This window comes from Lactuca saligna, chromosome 1 (assembly GCF_052625555.1).
Source record: "Lactuca saligna cultivar CGN05327 chromosome 1, ASM5262555v1, whole genome shotgun sequence".
NCBI lineage: Eukaryota > Viridiplantae > Streptophyta > Magnoliopsida > Asterales > Asteraceae > Lactuca > Lactuca saligna.
Genome location: NC_136417.1, coordinates 89,547,424 through 89,569,187, shown reverse-complemented (window position 1 = coordinate 89,569,187; position 21,764 = coordinate 89,547,424).

Sequence of the window (21,764 nt, the reverse complement as noted above, 5' to 3'; positions counted from 1 at the left end):
TTGACATTCAACTTCAGCAAGCGGTCCACGAACCATTGTATCTTTTGTAAGTGAGTTATGATGGACTATCCATTCTTCATTTTGTGGTGATCATGGAGGCGATGATCTCGTACCTTTCCTGCCTTGCACTTTGATGGTACCTTTCCATCAAGTCTTGGTGCATCTCGTGGGGATAGTAGTTCTCGTAGGACTTTTGGAGTTCAACAGTCATGTACGCAAGCATGATACACGAAACCTTTGTCGTGTCCCTCTTATGAGCCTCTTATTCAGCAATTTGCTCGGGAGTAGTAGTGTTATGGCCAACCTCCTCCAGCTCCTTGTTGAGAACATACTATTTGTCCATGTAGCAGCTAACCATGCGAATGTTGCGAATCCAATCGTTAAAACTGGATCCATCAAAGATCACCCTCCTACACAAGTTCATGAGTCAGAAGGAGCCAGAAGGGTTTCAGCCAGAAGTGTTGTTGTTTGGAGTAGACATCTGAAAAACAATAGAGACAAATTCTAGATTAGATAAGAATCCCCAATTTAACACCCAAATGAGAAATTAGGGCTAGGACCCAACACAACTATTTAGAATTCAGAAAAGGGATGTCGTAATCCAATTGTAAATAATTTGAGGGTAGGTAAATGACGATTTACCAATTTTCACCATGAAAAACTAAAAAGAATATTAGGTATTAAATGAATTGAAATTCCTAGATTCTTTTGAGATTCATTGAACTTTTGAATGACATGTTTAAATATCGATTATGCCCTTCAAGTTTGTGACTGGGATACCGAGGATCACAAACAACGTGTTAATAACCATGAAAATGTGCTTGGTACTCTCGATATCATTTATCACCTAATCAATGTGCCTGTTAACCACACTTGCTCCATTAATATATAATAAACATCGAGCTACCCTTTGCCACCCTTGCTAGTCCCAAATTAGTGTGTCAGTTAGCCACACATGCTCCACTAACGACTTGGCAAGGTACAAAGTGCAATTTCATGGAATAATATCATTTTTCACATTTATCCTAAAGTGACTACGATTGAGAATTTTTGAAAAACATTTATATAGTCATTTTACTTATTAATGAGGAATTAGTTTGTTCTATATTACCCGTTCAGCTAACGGTCCTCCACTAGTCAAGAGTACGGTGGGTAAGAGTAGATACCCAATGACGGTCATTTTACATGTCAGTTCCTTAAATAACCCTTATAGACCAGCTTCGTGAATGAGGCCTACTAACGTTAACACTGACTCGTCTTATACATACATATATATATATATATATATATATATATATATATATATATATATATATATATATATTAATCTTTTAATACTATAATAGTATAAGTGTTGAATTTTAAATTTTTAAAACTCTAGAATTTAGAGTTTAAATATTTCAAAATTAAAACTTTATAATTAAAAATTAAATTCCAAAACTTGAGGGAAAATTTTGAAAAGTTTCAAAAAATCTTTTACATCAAATTTGAAAAACAATCAAATAATCATATAATTTATATTTATCACAAAATTTGACATTTCATTATTTTATGGCAAGATAATTCAATTCAAATAATACAAATAATTAAATTACCATATAAAGTAGTAATTATTTTAAGATTTGACAATTATCTTTTAATTTGATTAGGATATAAATTACCATGACAAAAATCATATTTTAATTCGTAATATAACTATGGTAATTATCCAAACCAAATTAGAGCAAAATTTTCGAAATTCGCTGTCAGAACTGACTTCACATTTTCACAAGCTTTTGACATGTCGTGAACATGGTCCAAAATCAAAAACGAAAATTTTTCAACTTTGAAAACTTTAGTTTTGCATCATATATCAGAAAAACTACCCTAGGCTCCGATACGACTGATGGGTTTTAAGCATTACATCATTGCTATGGTGGACATGCAACCCTAAAGCTTTGGATCTATGTTTTCCTCTAGTTATATATTCAATAAAAAATTATCCAAAGCATGAACCCTATACTAGCATCCTTTATTCGATGTCTACATCTAATACATGGTTAGAAAAAATTATGGGCTTACACACCTAGTAAAAAAAATAGATGGAGAGTGGAATATTTTGCATAGAAAAAATTATGGGTTTATTCGAAAACAGGTTGATGATAATGTTTTCAACCAGATTAGCGCTGAGACTCATGCTCTTACTTTCTGGAACAAGCTAGATTCGTTGTATGCTCGGAAGACCGTGAACAATAGATTCTTATTGATTAAAAAGATGATTGACTTGAAGTACCATGATGGAACTCCTATTACTAATCTTTTGAATTCTACTCAAGGAATTATTAATTAGCTTGCTGGAATGGGAGACTTTTAGGACATCTTTTTCCAAATCTACACCAGATGGTATTATCACCATGGAATTGGATAAAAGTGGTGTTTTAAATGAAGAGATAAGAAAAAATTCACAAGGTTCATCTTCACATTCAAATGTCTTGGTCACGTAAAGTAAGGGGAGGAGTCAATGTAGAGGCCTGAATAACAAAGGGAAGCGTCACAGTAAATCTAAAGGAAAGTTTGTTGACTATCAGCGTAATCGTTATAGTAGAAAAGGGCATACAATAGAATTCTGCAAATAGTTGAAAAGGTAGAACTAGAAGGAAAATTACAAAATTCAACAGAGCAACCACAAGAAAGATGATGGCAGTAATGACATTGTTGAAGTTAACAATGCTACCAAAGAATTATTTATTTGTTGTGATTATGATATGGCCATTATTGCACATGATGATTCGATTTGGGTTATTGATAGTGATGCTACTTGTCATGTGACATCACAAAGGGATGTTTATACATCTTATACTCCTGGTGATTTTTGGAATGCTAAGATGGGTAATAATGGCTTATCAAAGGTTTTTGGCATTAGATATATTTTCTTGACGTTTGAGACTGGGATGGAGTTGGTTTTGCACAATGTAAAACATTTTCTAGATATCAGACTTAGTTTGATCTCGGTTGGCTTACTTGATGATGATTGTTACCACAGTACCTTTGGTTATGGAATGGAAACTCACTCATGGTTCTTGAAAAATGGCAAGAGGTGAAAGAAGCTCAAAATTATACATGACACATCCAAAGATCTCCAAATAATCAACCCATGCATCAATACATTATGACATGAACCATTTGTGGAATAACAGACTTGGTCACATGAGTGAAAAAGGGATGTCTTTGTTCTTGAAGAAAATGTGTTGACCGGTGTGCATGATGTGAATTTGAAGAGATGTTCTCATTGTCTAGAAGGTAAGCAAAATAGAGTTTCCTTTAAAATCCATTTGATAGATGCCATTTTATGCATCTCTTAGGGTAGTTATTATTATCGTTTAGCATCATATTTTGTACATTTTCATTTCATTTGTTTAACTAATGTTTTGGTCATGTATTTTATTAGAGGTCTTGTACTTCTAGCATTTTTCTGTTGTTTTTAGATGAATCGAGTGGAGCAGTATTTTGGTAGCAGCTGGACGCATGTTTGGTGTTTGAATGGAGTTGAAAATGCAGAAGGGCGCTAAGGAATAATGAGGAGTGCTTAAATTAAAGAATCATGTTCGAAAATTGCTAGAAATCAATATATGCGATCTCAATTCACCTTTCTACGATCGCATAAATACCACAAAGTTTCCCAAGGTCGAAATAAGTCATCTGGAGGCCATCTGTGGAGAAAAGACAAAATATGTGATCGCATAGTGAATTTCAGCAATTGGATTTATGTGATTGAGTTTATGGACCGATGTTCCAGTGATGTTGAAAAGAGCATCATACATAATTTAGGGGAAAATCTGGAAAAAAATTGTATTTTATGCAATCACATATCTAAAAACTGCGATCACATTTTTTGGTTTCTTTCTTCAGAAGTTTATGTCTTGAGTAAAAATACGACCCTCATTATCAGATTAGAGGAAAAAGACGATTCCAGACAATGGATTTGATACCTTTCAATTTACGAAGATCTAATGGCTATGAATCATCTCACACACTTAGTTTAGAATATTGATCAGTTTATTTTTCTTTTTATTATTTTAGATTCTTTTTTAGCCATGTCTAGCTAAAACCCCAGTTTTTAGTTCTGCATTAGACTAGTATTTTCATGTGATTAGTTTTCAAATCTGATTTTTGTTTTGTGTTTCTATCTATAATTTTTAGTTTTGATCTTAATGAATGTTTGATTTGAATTCTTGTTAGTGTGATCACTTAGCTAGGGTTTTATCATTCCAATTAATCAGTTAATAGAATCCATAATTGCTCTTGTCAACTTGTAAAAAGTAACAAGTATCAGATTGGTTCCGTCTTTGGGATTTAAATTTGGTATAAACTTTAAAAATCATATTTTTAGCACAATGTGAGTGCTATTTTCTTGAGAATTTGGAAAAAGTTATGAAGATTCAAGCATATATGAACCAGAAAAAGAAACTGAAGAGGAATATGAAGAAGTTCTAGTTGAAGAAGATGTAAAAGAAACAGAAAAATCTTATAAAGAATATGAAGAAATGTTGGTTAAAGAGGATAAATGAACATAAAATCCACAACTAGTGAAGTCAAATCAGAAGGAGTACAAAGCCCCACTTCCATTTCCATCAAGAGTGTGAAATATGAAGTGTGAAAGAGAGGATGAAGACATCATGGAAATTTTTCGTAATTTTGAGGAAGATCTTCCACTTTTAGATGTTATCAAACACACTGCTCATTGTAAAACGGTTTACCTCCAAAGTCCAAGGATCCGGGGATTTTATCAGTTTCTTGTAAAATAAGGAACCTTACTTTTTCAAATGCCATGCTTAACCTTTGTTCATCAGTCAATGTCCTTCATTCTCTGTATTTAAAAAATTAAAATTGGGAACTTTACAAAAGACTTGTACACTCATTCAGTTGGCAGATCACTCGACACTACACCTAAAGAGTGTATTGGAGGTCATTCTTGTCCAAGTGGGTGAGCTTATTTTTTCCGTTGATTTTTATATTTTGGAAATGGGTGATTTAGATGTATCAAATAAAAACTCGATAATTTTGGGAAGACCTTTTCTGAAAACTGCTAAAATGAAAAATGATGTTTTTGCTGGTACGCTTTCTATGATATTTGATGGGGATGTGGCAAATTTTAAGATGAATGATTATGATACTTCTCATAATATTTCTATTTATTCTCTAGGTACTAGAAGTCCTTTATCTAAAGGTTGCTATGAGTTTTCAAATGTTTCTATGCAAGACAAATTTGTAGACAGAAAATTATCTACCACATCAGAAGAGATGGAAAAAGAAAAGATTGGGGAAAATGAAGAAAAGTTAGGTTTTGTTAAGAAGATGAACATAATTAAGCTTGGGGAAGAGGAGGAGTTGCAATCCGTTGGGGAACAATCTGATAAAAATATGAAAAGAAACAAACTTTTGGAAAAAGAAGATGAGAAAGTGACGATTTCAGTTTAGAAGGTACTAGAAAAGAAACTGATTTCTGCAAAGTAAACATCAGAGAGAGAAATCATAAAAAGGAGAAGCTTTCTAGAAATAAGAGGATCAGAAAATGAAAAAAAGTTCAAAATTTTGAAAAACTTATCTGAAGAAAATATGATGCCTTTCCATCTTGTTGACCAAATTCAAGATCTAATTCTACCATATTTGAAAGGATTTGGATTCATAACAAAATGAGTTGAGCTTCAGAGACGTCCCAACCACACCACTTAATAAATCTGGTTGGGAAAAGTTGAGCCAACGAAATTAAAAATGAGCGACTTTCTGTGAGGAAACCCTAGGAGAAGTTTTTTGTTTTTTTACACTTTCACTAAAGAGATAGTGAAAGTTCCAAGCAAGCTTGGGGAAATCAGAGGATTGACAGAGTTGCTAAAATCCATATTTTTCGCTAACATTCATTGTCAAAATCAAATTTTTCTACAATCTTACCAGATACATTCTTTCCTAGATGCATCGTTTGCTTTTATATGCCTTATTAAGCTGTTCATTCCTCTCTGAGAATTGAGAACAATGCATCATTTTATTTTTCTTTTTGCATTTTACTTTCCGCATCGCATTCATGTATAAAAAAGTTCGAAAAATCCAAAATATATTTTCCTTTTTATTTTTCTTCATTCGTATAAAAATAAGAAAAAAAAATCCAAAATATATTTTCCTTTTTACATGAGATGAGGATATTATTTACATTCGATATCTCTTTTAAGATGAAGTGTGATAGGAATCGAAAATAACAATCTCATTACAATAAATTTTTAATAACTATTTATTCAAGTGTTTTAAATGTTTTCACAATATGAACCAACATATGAGTCACATAGTTTTACAATGGATGTGTGAGGTGGAAAAACGAACAATGCTTTAGAAATAATTTCCTTAAATGCCTTAAAAAGAACCTAAATTGAATATCCCTTTTCTTTCCTTAAAGTACTAAACCCTATAGTTTCTACTCATTTTGAGGTTGGGAGGGAATTCTTATTATAACTACACAATTCATTTATCATTTTTGAAGTATTGAAGATATGGTGGGCCTCTAGGTAAAATTCGAATCTTATCTATATATTTGTCAGAAATGGTACATTAAACAACTTGAAGAAATCTGAAATTCAACTCAAATTCAAGTGGAAATTAAGAACAAAGCAAGTTAAATCTGAAGAGTTGATCAACACAAAGAAGATGTGTGGTATAATGAGATAGATCCCTTGATAATGGAATCATAAGAGGTAAGCTTGGATTTTTTGTTCATAAAGGAGCTTACCACGTTTACTGGACAAGTTCAGAAAAAGGAGGGGTTGGTCAAGCTATGTTTATAAACGAATTTTCATTAAAATATATATTTTTTTAAAACACAGTTTTCACAAATTTAATTCGGCGTAAAAATTATTTACTCAAACTTGGTTTAACTTATTAAATATGAATTTTGAATCCACTATAATGGTATGGAGATTGTTGTCTAGGTAGTTATTTAATTGGAGCTTCCTAGGTGTGAAATATGACCATGTGAAGAAAAAAAAGTGAAGTATTTTTAGTTCAAGGTTTTAGTTTCCTATATTTTGTTCTAAATGTTTTTTTAGGTCATCTACATCTTTCCATTTGTTCATAATGTTTAATCTTTTTATTACTTGAGGATAAGCAAGGTTCAAGCTTGGAGAGATTTTATAGCTAACACTTTATGCATCTCTTAGGGTAGTTTCTATTGTCATTTAACATCATATTTTGTACATTTATATGTCATTTGTTTAAATAAGACAAAATTGCATAAATGGTCCTCATGGTTGACAAAATCAACAAATTATTGTCCTTATGTCGTATTCTTTACATAGATGGTGCTTGTGGTTTCAAAATCTTGCAAAGACAACCATTTATGTAAAATAACATATTTGTCCTACCTGCATAGGACCATTTATGTAATTTTCTCTATTATTTATTATTGAATTTATATAAATATTTAAGGATTTAGATTTTTTTTTTCAGATTTGTTTAATTAGACAGCAAAAAGTTATGTTAAATGAAGAGGTTGTTTTGGTTAACTGATTAAGGTAAAAAGATTATAGTAGAGTCTCTTAGTTTTTATTATTACCAGTTTAGATAAAACACATTTTGAATAACCAGATCTTGGCTGATTGCATGTTTAGGAAGATCGTAGCAGAATTGAAATTATTTTTATTATTGATTTTCGTTTAATTTATTTTCACTGCAATTTTTATTTAATTTTTAATTAAAAATCCACTCTTTATATAGTTTATGTTTTGACTAGTATGATGCTGTAATAAAATTGTGTTGTTTTTTCTTAAAACTATAAATATGTCTTTGTTCAAGTTTCAAAATAAAAGTCATATCGTATGTTTAAAATTAATAGAATGCAGACTCAAACATCCAGATCTTTTCAACATACCATCTCTTTTGCGCATGTTGTATTGAATATAATAGCAACTTTATATATTTTATTAAAGAATTCTAGTTTAAATATATTACTAAATTATAACACTGTGTTTTAACTTTAAAATTTTTCTTGTCGATCGTTAGCAATGAAAATTGCTTTGTATACATTTATTGACCGTTTGATACCAAGGAATGATTAAAGGAATGAAATGGACAATTCCATTATTTCCCAAAAAAAGTTGTTTGTTTACTTTCAAAGAACGGAATGATATATTGCTTAAGGAATGCCACTCCCACCGGTAAAGAAGATAAGTATAGAAGATATTTGTTGGTGCCATGATTTTTTAATTGATGTGGTTATATTATTAGATCTAATACTAAAACCATAAAATTGTGATTTTGCATCAACAAAAAAGTAATCGCATCACTTAAACAATTTATTGGTGCGTGTTCAGCCCATCGCATTAAATATGTTTTTTTAGTGGCGTTTCAAACAAATGCACCATTAAACCCACTCTTTTGATGCGAAATTCATAATATTTCGGTATTCGTACCATTAAAACCTACATTCTACTTCATCGAGATTTTCTGCTTTGGGCAAAAATTCCTTTAAATCCAAATTTATCTCTCTTCCTTAAAGAGGTAATTCTATTACTATAACTTTTTATTTTATTTAACATCTTCTCTTGAAAAATTTATCTCTTGGTTCTATTGGGTGTCGAAACACCTTCACAAACGTGGAATATGGTGGGTATATTCCATCCGCGAGGTAATACTTGAACTTATGACCGTTTACTGTGAAAGGAGCATTCAGTGTCTTTCCTGTCAAAAGATCCTGAAATATTGGTGAGTGATCAAGAATGTTTACGTCGTTGTTAGAATCCGCAACTCCGAAAAAAACATGTCAAATTCATTAGTCTTGTGACGCAACAGCCTCTAATACTAACGAAGGCGATCCAAGATGATCACTTGTATATTGACATTTCTACAACACATGACAATTTCTCCATATCTACTTTGTGGAATCAATGTTTCCAAGCATTCACAGAAAACCATGTCGTTCTTCATGTGTCGCATATAGTTGTTGCATGTCATTCAATGAAGCTTTGTACAAATATTTGTCAACGAAGGTTTCGATAACACCTCTCGCCAATCTATACAAACTTTCTCGTGCAGTTCGCTCTGACATTTTCGTATAGTCATCAATAGAATCGGGCGATTCCCCAAAGTCATGAGCTTGATTGCAACAACATATTTTTGCAACACTGTAAAACCTTGTTTACCTCTGGCATCATACATTAGTTGGAAATATTCATACCTAAACAAATAATAAATATTTAAAACAATTATTTAATAATCTAAAGAACATATATTAAATTTTTAAAACAATTATTAAATAATCTAAACAACATATATTAAATTTTTAAAACAATTATTTAATAATTAATAAACATATATTAAAATTTTAAAACAATTATTTAATAATCTAAAGAACATATATTAAAATTTAAAACAGTTATTTAATAATCTAAAGAACATATACTAAAATTTAAAACAGTTATTTAATAATCTAAAGAATATATATTAAAATTTTGAAACAACTATAATTACAGTACCTGCTTTCCATTGCATTGCCTATCCATTAAAACACATTTTTCAGCAAACCAAACCTTCTTTTAAAATCATTTGGTTGGTAGATAAAATTATCCGCAAAATAATCGTCTAGTAGACGTCTATACCCTTCTTCATTATCTATGTTCAACGTCGTACATCTATTTAATAGTGAAGCTAGCTCTGACGGTATCATGTCGGTAACATATTGATACATCATACTAACGAACATATCAAACTCGTCGATATCATGATTGTATGGATGGAACAGATCAAAAGGTTCCATTTTGTTTAATTAAATAGAGTAGTAGAAAAAAAATGAAGTATAAATGAATAATAATTGTTGAAAGGATTTGTTGGTTTCGTAGATAAAATGGAGATAAAATCTCCATTTTATATTAATACAGATTTTTTTTATTGGTGATTGTTTGTAAACGATCAAATTTTTGAACATTCCAATCAAATTAGCCGTTTCTTCCCGTCACAACCATAACATGTGTTATCAAAACACCAAATAACGCAAGGGAGGCGCAATGTTGGGGGGTTATGACGCGGTTTTTGTATGTCCACATCAGAGTAACGGACTCACTCGTTACCCATTCTGAGTGGCCTAACATTTTATAACTATCCATGGCAAAATATTTTATTTAGTTAATTTTTTGAATTTTGTTTTTGTTTTTTTTTTTTTTTTTTGTTATTTGTACTCTTTTGTGTGTTCCAGCTTCCCATGTTGCTTCTTAATAAAGTCCGTTGTTTAAAAAAATTAACATTTTTATTTATTAATTGATTGTATCTTTGTTATTTTTAAACATAACATCTTTAATTAAATCATGAGATAGAATATGTTTTTTAGGCCATCTTTGTGACTTAATAGATTAAGACATGTATTAATTTAGTTGAAATGGCTTAATAAAGTTATAAAATATATTCGTAGCTTCTTGTGGATATAAAGATTATAGAAAATAGATAAGAAACGAAGAAGTTATGTGCATTTTGCTGGGTTTTGAGCATTCTAACCCTCCTAAGGTGTGCATGCAACCCTAGAAACCTTGGATCTATGTTTTCCCTATTATACATGCAAACTTTCATTTTTTTCCAAGGTTTCATCCTAACTAGCATATCATAAAGTATATGTAATACAAAAATCTAGTAGAATGACATACCTTTCTTGTAGCTTTGATTCCTTAAGACTTTGTGATCCTAGCACCCCAAATGTGATGCCTCAAATGCTTCACACAACACCACCAACAAATGGAATAACTTAAGAGAAGATTATATTGCACCAAAATCAGCTAGCCCTCACTTGTCTATCCTTAAGTGCCGATTTCCTAGCCTATGGGTTCCTTTATATAATGTGATGCAATTAGGGTTACACAATGCAAACCCTAATGTGCGTGTCTTTCCATATTCCTTATGCTCCTTGGGTTTTAACCTACATGGAGCATCCATGGGTTACCCCACGGGTTTAGCCCAACATGTAGAATCATGGATCATAAGACCAATATATAAGAATGTATGATTTACATAATCAATCCCTATATATTTAATTAGTCTCTTTTTCTCACAAAATTAATTCCAAATTAATTCTTGATCAAAACTAATTAAATAATATGATTTCATATTAATATATTAAAGCTTATAAGATATTAATGAATCATAAATACCCTCTTCTCACAAAATTCTATCCGAATTGTTTCAGTGCCATGCAACCCAAATAGATCATGCTAAATCGGGTCAAGTACTTAGACACCTTATCCAACAGTCTCCTACTTAGATAAGTCTAATAACTATAAGTGCAGATACAACTTCAGGATCCGACCAGCAATCGTAGCTCTTTAAAAGTCTTTTGGAACTACACTCGCCATTTTAAGATAAGTGATCATATAATCCTCTGTTCGTAAGATATTAGCCGGACAAATACATAGAACAACTTCGGACTTATTGTCTAGCAGTTTGTTTCCTGATTTCCGATTTGTTTGATATAGAACTTAATCGAACACATCAATTCAGCTTTGATCGGGCCCGACACATAAGTCAAAAAAAATCATCGAGGGGCCCAAAATATCGCTTTAAATCCTCCAAGGACTAAAAGGAATAAATAAACTTTGACTCATATGCTTGTACTAGCTAATCATCAAATTGTACACAATAGCACATTTTATGGCATCAAGTTACTAATGCGTTTTCGCATTGTCAATGTACAATCAACTCATATCTTTTGTTTTGAAGACTTATATGATATTATCGTCTCACGGGCACTCGAGATAAATTCCATGAAGTCATACAAGTGAGCGTGGGTTGAATCCAAAACCTTATGATCACTCATGAATGTTATAGCAAACAAATCTACAAACCCAATTTATGACAGTCTTAATTCAATACCTACTTCCAAAGTATGATCAACTTTGGATAGTTTGAATAATATAAATATTCTGGAAGTCAAAACATGCAAAATGAAACAATAGTAAATGATTGACACAAGACAGTACCATACTAGTAAATAAAACACCTTTTATTTAAACATCAAATGTCAATTACATTTCAATTTTTACAAGTTTCAAAAATATCTAACTACTAAAACTTCTATCATCCTTCAGTCCAATGCATCTCGCATGCTACAAATGCTTTTCCCTACTCAGTCCCTTCATGAGGGGATCTGTTGGGTTTTCATAAGATGATACCCTTTTTGCCACAAGGAGTCCTTCTTCTATTTAATGTCTAATGAAGTGGTATTTTCTATCGATGTGCCTAGATCTGTCGTGGTCCCTTGGTTCCTTGGCTAAGACAACTGCACTCTCGCTGTCACAGAAAATCCCCATATGCTCCTTTTGTTGGGATTTGAGCATTTTAACACGCCTAAGTGTACATGCAATCCTAAATACCTTTGATCTATGTTTTCTCTATTATACATACAAATATGAACATCCAAGGTATTATCCTAATCTAGCATACAAAACAATGAATATAACAAGATAAAATACATACTTCTTTGATATAGAATGTCTTCATGAAGCTTAAGTGCCTAGTGCCTCAAGTGTGACACCTCAAATGGTTCACACAACACCAAATACACTTGAAATAACTTGAGAGAAACTTGAAGACTCCTAAAATCGGCCAGCCCTTTCTTATTATTCATAGTGTCCGATTTTTTCCCAAAAATATGATCTTATATAGTTGTTACAATTAGGGTAAACCCTAATTGTTATGGCCTTCCATTTCCTTGGATGCATGGGTTCAAATACACCATGGAGCATCCATGGACCATCCTATGGGTTTTAGCCCAACTTGATTATCCATGGAGCATTAGCCCACTATACAAGTATGGATGATTTACACAATCAACCCATATATTTAATTAGTCTTCTTTTGATAACTTAATTAATCCTAGATTAATTCTTAATCAATACTAATTAAATAATCTTATTAATATATTAGAACTTATAATATATTAACCAACCTTGAGTGTTATTTCTCTCATTATAGTCTATCCAAGTGCATGATGCCATGCAACCCAAATGGACCATGCCAGGTCGGGTCAAGTCTTAGCAATTATAGTTATGGACTTAGACATTAATCCAACAGTCTCCCACTTGGATAAGTCTAAAACTATTATTGCAAGTATGACTTCAAGAACCAACTGGCAATCGTAGCTCTCTAAAGCTTCCGTCGAACTCTGAACTTGTAGATGAACTCTGACCTTTGTCAATGACATGTCCATTAGATAAGGAATCATATATTCCTCTATTCTAGATACCATATGGAATGTGACATGGATTATAATCATTCTCTCTGTCCACTTGTTGTTTCCCGATTTCCAATTTATGACGATTGACTAATTGAACAAATCAAATCAGTCCTGGCCTAGCCGAGCACTTCCGTTTGTCATCATCAAATCATCGAGGGGCCCACAGATATCGCTTTTATCCCGAAGGTAAAAGGAATGTATAAACTTCGACTCATATGGCTTGTTCTACTACTTTTGAATCATACACAAAGGCACGTTTTATAACATCGAGTTACCGAATTCGTTTTCGTACAATCGATGTACAACCAACTCATAGTAACAACTCATATCTCTAGGTTTGAAGAATATAAGATATTATCGTCTCATGATCACTCGTGATAAAATCCATGAAGTGATTCCAATGAGCACGGGTTGAATCCAATACTCAGAACTTATGAGCACTCATAAGTGTTGTAGCCCTTTGTCCAACATGTTAGACCTCTAGAATCCAACCCATGACAGTCTTGATTCATATCTACTTCCAACATATGACCGACTGTGGATGGTTTGAATAACTTAGTAATTCAGGAAGAACAACCTAATTATTCTGGAAGTCAAAACATGCAAAATGAAACACAAGAATAATTGAATCTAATATGGTATCAAAACCTATGAACATAAATAAAACACCTTTTATTTATCACCATATGATAACACATTATTCATTGTATACTGTTTCAGCTCTCAACTTTATTCTTGAATTTAAAACAATAGTTGTCCCATGCTCCAAGCATGTACACTATGTTTTTCTAAACACTAGTCATGCCATACACCAAGTATGCATACTATGTTTGTCTATGATCTTTACTTTGTGAATTAGATCAATTGAACATAACTCTAATGATCCTCTTTCCACAGTCCCAAACCTTTACTGCAAATGCAAGAATTCCAAATTCATGCCATTTACTGAAATCTGTTAGATTCTAAACTTATATGCATTGATCCTCTTGTGACGATTATGCACAAAGTAAGAAAGACTTGACAACAACCATTACAGAGCATTCCAAAGGAGATCAACTCCTTGGAAACATCCTTCGTGCATTAAGTTTCCTAATCTTACACATATTGAATAATTTCTAACTTTGAAACATTTCCATATTCCATTTTGACTATCACTTATGAACAAGAGTTGCCTCCTTACAGATTATGTCAATATGATCCTTCCAGAAATATCACTATACTTCCAACTATCCTTGAGCAACCAATCTTTAGTAAACCTTAGATTGTCCTCGAAAATTGTTTAATCCTTTTAGTCATATCCAATTCTAAACCGTTTCCCTTCTTAATGCCTCAGGCATTTGGAGAATTTTAGAATGGATGAATTGAGCACATGTAATCGATCCTATATCCGAAGCATATGGGACATGATTCATGATGTCTCACATAAAGACTAACCAGTCTTTTGCTATAACATTTCCATTTCTATTTGCCAAGTTCTCATAATTCAGATTATGAAAAGGGATGTCGTAATCATAATCGAATTTTAGAACGCAAATAATGGACCCATATACAGAATTTCCTTATGTTGATCCATTCCAACATGAAATTCATATATATATATATATATATATCCTTGACTAAGTACGATTAAAACCTCAATCTAAGCTTTTAGATTCGAGATGAAGTACAATTTCCTCTCCCTTAATTATAGTAAAACAATTCTTTCCCAATTAAAACTTTTGTTTTCTATAATTAACATTGCTAACTTGCAACCTTTATCATAATTATCATGCTCCTACTAACATGATTATTATTAGAATAACACTTATGCTCCCACTAGGTTTGACATGTACTCAGAAATCAGTTGCACTTTTAGAAATCAATACTTTATTGACTTTACCAAAGTTCAGATTTCTGATACTAGATTGCTTTGATAGAACTTTATCATAATCATACACCTTATCTTAGATAGCTCACAGGTGTGTGTAAACAATTTTAGGAACTATGAAAAGGGATGTTGTAATCATAGTCTTGATTTTTTAGACCTTTGCCACTTCTCACAAGTCCATGTTAGTGTGCCGGCAAACCACACACACTCCACTAACGACTTTGAGAATGCAAATATCACAATTTCTATCTAGCTAAAATCTACTTAGTGAAAGTGTTTCCTCACCATCATTTTCATGAATCGGAGAGAAACCTTATGACACTTAGATTTAATGGTGTATGTGTTCTTATCCATGTAAATTGTCAAAACCATAGTCACAAGACAAGGATAATGACAAATCCAAACTCATACGGACTGAACTCACTCTTACTTTCTTGCCACCTAGCAGCTCAAGGGCCTGCCATTGCTTCCAATTTGTTGTGTAACCAATTGAGAACTCTAAGAACTCATATGCAAAGCCAACTTTAATTGGAATGGGAACAGAATATGTCAACACGATAGGTTACGAACCTCAAGTCGTGTGCTAGTGAGGAACTTCATGTTTTATTCTTGATTAGTTCTTGAGACTTTCAAGACCTTTAAGACTCCCACTGTCCTCTTGACATATGAGGCTTTCTTGTCAGATATTCAAGAGATAGTGTAGATTCTAATCAAGACACACTTCACACAATTGGCCTTAATTGGTCTTTGTTTTATCCAAAACATCACAACTTACCAATTTCAAATGTACAAGAGTACAAAACTTTTACTCTTACATTTGACAAGTGTTTTAAACCTTCTTTAAGACATCTCACTCAAATTACAATCTTGGAGTATGACTCTAAGACTTGTATTGGAACGAAGTATGACTCATCTTCTTGATTTAACCATTTCAACAATTCAAGTTCCTCTTCTTAGTCATAAGAATGCACTAAGATTTCCTTAGAGAACTAATTTTGATATAGTTTCTTAATCATTAAGATGATCACAAAACTGATACTAAAGTACTCTCCCATCTTTTCAGATTTGAGAAACTTTTATCTTTCTACCTAATTTGACTCTTATTCGTTCTTCCTTACATTGAAACTTTTCCAATGTTTCAGAATTATACTTAAACTTGTAAGTATAACCATATTTACTGAACTTAAGTAAATCATGACAAATAGTCTTATCGATCTTTTGTGGTGGACTTAATCAGTGCACAAGAATGTGTACTCTATCCCTTAGTCCGTTACTTGACTCACACATCCATGTGAACAAGTAGTTAGTCTTAACTTTTCCAATGCTTGAAAGTTCTCATTCATCATGCTATACAACTTGCATGATTCCAAGTTCCGGTAAAATTGAAACTTGGGTGATAAGGATCTTTCCTTATTTGGTAAATTTAGACACTACTACAAATGAAAGAATCAAATTCGTATTTCCACTCTTGCTCTTAATGGAATCTTATAAGCAACAAAAATTTCCAAAAAATGCCATTGTAAGGATATTTTTTTTTTAAATAAATAAAATCAAAATTTTCCTTTTATTTTAAAACTTTGCGGAAAAACTATCCTTACAATGCAAAAGCACATGAAAACTTTGTTGTTAACTATTCCTAAGCAATATATCATAACTCTTAAGAAGTACCTCAAGAATCTGATCTTCAAAACATGCACTAGAAATCCATCTATGCGATCAGATTCAGCATATTCTTTCTTTAAGTTTCTTCACTTTTCTTTGATTCATAAAACATCACCATGTGACCCAGTCACATCATGTATCAAGAATATTAGAATAGAAACTTAGCAAAGTTAGATTGTGGACTTTACCTGAAGTAGAGTCAAACTTATTGACTTTAACACCCTTAGCTAAATTGGCAGCTTCGCAACCAATGTCCATTCCTTTGGCAATTTAACATATGGACACTTTGGTAATGGAACATGGGACTATCACAGACCTGGCCTTTCTCTTTACCATTTGGTCAACTGAGTTGACTATGGCTGATCCCTTTCCATTGGGTAGAGAGAGCTTTACTGGATGTCCAATGTCATTATCGTCAATGTCCATAAAGTTTTTAGGAAGTTGATCTTAGCAAATAGATAAGATCATTAAGGGTCTTGTCATAGTCTATTTCATAGGTGTTCTAAAAGAACTCACTATGTGACTTAGAAAGTAGTTGTACCACCAACTTTCCCGAGACTTTGACACCCAACTCTCCCGGCTTGTCAATATGTGACTACATCTCCAAGATGTGACCACACATAGACATTTACTTGCCAATAGGGCTTGAGTGACCTTAAAATTTTCAAGAACTTGTGGGTTAGGGAGAATAATTGGAGGAAGTGAAAGAAGTATGATTTCCATGGGACATCATCTTCAGTTAAGAAAGCTTGTTTCAAGAGATTGGGGAAAATCATAAATGTCTAAACTATACATCTTTTGGGAGATATTCAAGATAGTTGATTTAAAGTCCTTAATATAACACCCAATATGAAATATTAAGGCTAGGACCCAACACAATACTTGTATAACTTGGAAGAGGGATGTTGTAATCCAAGCTATAAAATATTTGAAGGTATGTGAATGACGATTCACCAATTTCCACGAAGATAAACGAAATGTATTATTAGGTTTTAATTGGATTTGAAACTCCTAGATCTTTTGAGATTCATTGAACTTTTCAATGACATGTTTCAATCTCGAGTGTGCCCTTCAGGTTTTGTGACTGGGATGCCGAGGATCACAAAACAAGGTGTGAAGTAACCATGCAAATTACTTGGTACCCTTAAGTGTTTACCCCTCAATCGATGTGCCGGTTAACCACACACGCTCCATCGATACTATGATAAACATTAAGTTACCCTTTGTCTACCTTGTTAAATACGAGTTAGTGTGCCGGTTAACCACACACGCTCCACTAACCGACTTAAACAAAGTGCAAAGTGTAATTTCATGGATTAGCACCTTATTCACATATTCCTAAGTAACTAAGTTGGGTATGTATAAAAGGTTTAGTTACTTAGTATTTATCATTAATACTTTTAATGAAGGGATAATTATAGTCATTGTCCTACCCGTTCGGCTAACGGTACTCCACCAGTCAAGGAAGCGGTGGGTGAGAGTGGATACCCTTTAAACTGTCATTTTATAGGCCATAACCTTATACCCCCCCCCCCCCTTATAGACCGACTTCGTGAATGAGGCCTACTAACGGTAAGACTGACTTTACTGTTATACATACATATATATATATACATATATATATATATATATATATATATATATATATATTATTAACTTATAATATTATAAAGTATAAGGGCTGAATTTTAAAATTCTAAGGGCTAACTTGGAATTAAAGTATTCATAAGAGAATACTTTTTCAAATTCCAAAACTTGAGGGCAAGTTTTGAAACTACTCAAAACTAATTAATTCCATAACTTATGTGTTTACAGTAGTTTTAATTAAAAAACTCTTCAAGTTCCATAACTTGAGGACAAGTTATGGAAGACTTTAAATTATTCAAGAATGTAACTTTTTTTGTTATTTTATAACTTATGGAATTAATTAAGGTTACATATTTTATTACTTAATGAAGTGACTCTTGAACATCCATAACTTGACGACAAGACTCTTCAACTTTTGTAACCATTGCCAACTTTTATGAGTTTTATGAAACTTAAATGTGACTTTTATATAACTTGAGGAGAAGTTACAAAAACACATTTTAGAATTAACTCTTAGATTAAAATGGATTAAAAACAACAATTTCACATAACTTCCTATTAATCTAAGCAACTCATAAGAACAAGATAATTCAAATCAAACTTTTTCATGTAATTAGTCTAAACCTTAAACTAATACAAAACATGAATCTATTGACAATTATCTTTGAAATTGGATTAGCATGAACATTACCACATCAAAAACAAGTTTATAAGTTCAAAAACACCTTAGGGTAATGTTCCTAGTCCAATTCCAGTCAAAAAAGTCGAATATATGTTGCCTGGGGTCCAACTCGTCGAGTGCACGAACCAACTCGGCGAGTTGGATGCATTTTGCCTTGGACTCGACGAGTCTGTTGGGCAGACAACATCAAAACTCGATTTTTCAACTACTTTTGCAAGTATAACAAGAAAACAAGCCTAGGCTCTGATACCACTGTTGGGATTTGAGCATTCTAACACTCCTAAGTGTACATGCAACCCTAAATACCTTCGATCTATGTTTTCTCTATTATACATACAAATATGAACATCCAAGGTATTATCCTAATCTAGCATACCAAACAATGAATATAACAGGATAGAATACATACCACTTTGATGTAGAATGTCTTCATGAGCTTGAGTGCCTAGTGACTCAAGTGTGACACCTCAAATGGTTCACACAACACCAAATACACTTGGAATAACTTGAGAGAAACTTGAACACTCCTAAAATCGGCCAGCCCTTTCTTATTATTCATAGTGTCCGATTTTTTCCCAAAACATATGATATTATATAGTTGTTACAATTATGGTAAACCCTAATTGTCATGGCCTTCCATTTCCTTGGATCCATGGGTTCAAATACACCATGGAGCATCCATGGACCATCCGATGGGTTTTAGCCCAACTTGATTATCCATGGAGCATTAGCCCACTATACAAGTATGGATGATTTATACAATCAACCCATATATTTAATTAGTTTTCTTTTGATCGCTTAATTAATCCTAGATCAATTCTTGATCAATACTAATTAAATAATCTTATTAATATATTAGAACTTATAATATATTAACCAACCTTAAGTGTTATTTCTCTCATTATAGTCTATCCAAGTGCATGATTCCATTCAACCCAAATGGACCATGTCGGGGTCGGGTCAAGTCTTACCAATTATAGTTATGGACTTAGATATTAATCCAACACCTTTATAGCTGGAACAACTCCAAGGTCTCCAATGAAGTTCTTCAGCCATACTGCCTCCTTCACCGCCTCGCTTGTTGCTATGTACTCTAATTTTCATATTAATATATTAAAGCTTATAATATATTAAGAAATCATAAATATCCTCTTCTAACAAAAGTCTATCCAAATTGTTCCGAGGCCATGCAACGCAAATGGACCATGCTAAATTAGGTCAAGTACATACCAAATATAGTTATGGACTTAGACACCTTATCCAACACATTTTAAGTATGGCTAAAAGTGCACCAAACTAGGAATGGAATTAGCAATATACTTTGCTGATTCCCAGAGATCACGACGTGACCAAATACTTGTCATGACGTGATGATGCATTGAAAGTACTTTATAATTTCTTTTCAAAAGCTCATTTCGATCATTCTTCATGCGGGCGATTTGGAGCTAAGATGTGGCGATTTTGCTGCTAAAATGAGGCCAAGACAAGCTAGAGATGGTGGACTCCAAGTAATTTCATCCTCTCTTCATTAAGATAAAGATTTCTCTCTATGTTCAAGATTTGAGCCTTATTGGTTTTGGTGAGGGATTGATCAAGCAGATTAATTGGATATTTGAAGCCAAAGTAGGACAATTAGGGTTCACTATCTGATAAGGTGAATTACACTCACTCTCTATCTATCTATCTATCTATCTATCTATCTATCTATCTATCTATCTACCTCTCTCTCTCTCTCTCTCTCTCTCTCTTTATTAATGCTATATATGCTGGATTAGGTGTCTAAGCCCATAACTATTATTGGTATGTATTCGATGCGATAGTAGCATGGTCCATTTGGGTTGCATATCCTCAAGACAATTTGTTATGATGGACTTTTGAGAGAAGGTTATTTATGGTTTATTGATATATTATAAGTTATAATATATTAATATGAAATTATATGTTTTAATTAGCATTGATCAAGAATTAATTTGGAATTAATTTAGTGGTCAAAAGAGACTAATTAAATCTATGGGGACTAATTATGATAATTAGCTATATTTATATGTGTTGGGCTTATGATCCATGTTGGACCAAGTTTATGTATGGATACATAAAGACTTGGACCACATGAACCATGGATCATAAAACCCATGGGTACGGGTTTGGGTTATACCCATGACTCTTAGAATTCAACACATATAAATACATATATGATAATCTAAAACCGCCACCCCTAGTGTGTGTGCGTGTTCTTGGAGTTCATGAAGGTATTAAAGTGCATGAAGATTCTCTCTTAAGTCCTAACTTTGTCCTTGATGTGTTGTGACTTCATTTGAAGCCTCCACACTATTGGGGATATGCTCTTAAGGCCAAATTCATCAAGACTTCCAGCCACACAAAAAGGTATGTTACTCTAACTAGTATTTTATGTAGTTTGTATGATAATTTCATGCTAGCTATAGGTTCAATACCTCGGAAACCATTTGCATGTATAATTCGTGAAAACATAGATCCAAGGTATTTACGGTTGTATGTACACTTAAGAGTGTTAGAATGCTCAAAACCCAACAGTGGTATCAGAGCCATGGGTTGTTTTCAATTATACTTGATGCAAGTTGCTGGAAAAAAACTGAAAAAATCGAATTTTTTGCTGTCGGGAAGCAGACTCGATGAATCTAGTGATGGACTCAATGAGTCCATGAACAAATTCATCCAACTCGTCGAGTTGGTTCATGCACTCGATGAGGTGG